Genomic DNA, 2,710 nt, shown 5'->3' with positions numbered 1-2,710 from the left:
GTAGACACCGTCCACCTAAAATTATATCCATAGAAGAATCACTCTTAAATAAATGAGTATACACAATTAACGTTTATTATATTCATTTATAATGTTATATTAAATTTTATTATAAATAATACATATTTATTTTAAAATATCATCTTTGACTTTTTAAAATTTTTGGAAAAATAGTTTAACACGATAAAATATTTCCCTTTCAATTTATCCGAAAATAATATAAATAAAATTTAATATGTAAAATAGTTTTATCTTTCTTCAATACTCAAAAAAAGTTTAGCTACTCTTTATCTTTAAGACACCATATTAAAATTATCAATTATTAATAAAAAATTTTATAAAAATAATACGTAAAAAATTTAAGTTTTTAATATATTTTTATGCATTTATTAAAGTAAAAAAGTTTAAATTCTTTTACTAACTTTAGATGTATTCTTAATACACAAATTAATTAAACCTATACACAAATGTCCTCATCCAAAGTTATCTTTAGATATTGCCATCTGAAACCCCTTAATAATAATGAGTATCTATAGACCACACTATATAAAAACTTAATACATACATTGCTATATGTATGAAGTTAAAATTAAAGTCAAAACTTAATTAAAAAAATGACAAACATAAACCTACAAATGTACATATATACATTTATAACAAGTGTTTGCGATGTTTTAACTTGTTTTCTTTTCTTTGGTTGTATTGAATTGGCCTCACACAACTCTAGTCTCTATGTGTATGGTTAGTTTAATTTGTAACTTTGTATCCATTTGCATGTCTAACTAATTGTTTAGTGTGTATGTTTAGTTTAATCTTGTGTGCATTAAAAGTTTAATTCTGTCTATACATTGTTAGATAGTATTTGTCAATTTTTTATTATAAAATTATTTTTTAATTTTTATTATTGGATAATTTAGATTTAGAGTATAGAATTTAAGATTTAAGATGCAAAATTTAAAATTAAAAAATTTAATTGATATTGACCGAAAAAAATTGACTTTATAATTGAACTCGTATAGAAAATTAAATAATGTCTCGATAACTATTTTAATTGTTTTTTGATTTAACTTTTTTTTTATTTTTAATAATACTCTAATAATTTGTTTAATAAGTATATATTAGAAGTTTAAATTTTATTTTATATTTATAATAATTTATTAACTAATAATAAATTTTTAAATAAAATTTAGATATATGATGAATTAATTTTTGATTTGATAGACTAGTTAGACTAAGGAATTCTTGTGAAACTAGGTAAGATCTTAAGACGTTTTCAATCTTCATTTATGGCTAATAATAGGATTCCATGCGGACCACGTTAAAAAATAAGTAGGAACATATAAAAATAAATTTATTACATATGCTTCGTTGAATGGTCCATGTTAAATAATGCGTCAACGTCTAAATAACGTAACGAAAGAAGATAAAATAATTGACAATTCAATATAACTATTAAATAATAAAGAGTAGTTTTCTAAAAATATTAATCAAGGAATAAAAATAAAAAATTTTGATAATTCTCATATATTCAATGCATAAAAAGTTAAAAATTTTATTAAATGTTTATTCAAAATTTTTATTTGTTATAAATTCAAAAATATTTTTAAGACACATTAGTAAGATTTTTTTTTCTGCTAAATTACTATTCAATACACGCAAATTAAAAGACCATACCAAGTCATATAGGCGAGCGAGTCAACATTTTATGATATATTAATCCCAAGTAATAGTTGCCTCTCAAAATATTATTATGGTTTCTTAGATTACAAATCTCTTAAATCATTATTAGCTGAAGCCTATAATAGGTAAATTATAGTGTACAGAGAAAAAAGTGGTACAGATTTAAAGATATGTCTACGTGGCAAAATTTAAACCACACATTTTAAAGCCACACTTTTCACTTAAAACCGTTACTCTTCACAAAAAAAAGCGTCACCTAATGGAAAAAAGTAAATTAGAAGATTTAAGAGAAGAAATAATTAAATTATCAAAATTAATAGATAAAAAATTAATGATTTTAACTAATGTTAACTGTAACGACACCAAATTCTTAAAATCAATACAAAATGATTTTTCTCAAAATCTTTATTTTACTATAAGTTTTATTGAAGGACTTCAAAAACCTGAAAAAACTTATTTTTCACACGGAATTTCTAAAAAATGTTACTATAGAAATGATTCACCACATCTTTATCATACCTTTAACCCACAATTAAATTCTATAGTAGACATACTTGAAGAAATATTAGTATCCATAAAATTTCAAAGAAATAAGAAAAAAGAGAATCCCAAAGAAGAAAAGTTTCAAAATATAATCAACATAACAGATTTAAAAGTAAAACCACCACTAAAATTATGAATATTAAAGAAAAATTAGAAGAAGTTACAATGCTTTTTAAAAAATTAAAAATGGCTCAAGAAAATAATATTATGGAACAGGGATTTCAAATAGAAGAAGAATTAGTAAATCCTGAAAATATAGAAAATGAAGAACACATCCTAGATTATTTAAGTGACGAAGAACCAGCAATTCCAATACAAGTAAAAAATGAAGCTGGAACATCTAAGGATAATCAATCTCAATTTAAATGGGAAACAGGTTTTGATAATTATGCTTTTTAAAAAAAGGTTTATAAATAAAGATTCAAAATATACAAAAATACCATCAAAATATGTTCCTAAAATCCAGAAAATGGAAGGAGATAGAATG

This window comes from Arachis hypogaea, chromosome 8 (assembly GCF_003086295.3).
Source record: "Arachis hypogaea cultivar Tifrunner chromosome 8, arahy.Tifrunner.gnm2.J5K5, whole genome shotgun sequence".
NCBI classification, from domain to species: Eukaryota; Viridiplantae; Streptophyta; class Magnoliopsida; order Fabales; family Fabaceae; genus Arachis; species Arachis hypogaea.
Note: the sequence above shows the minus strand (reverse complement) of the source record.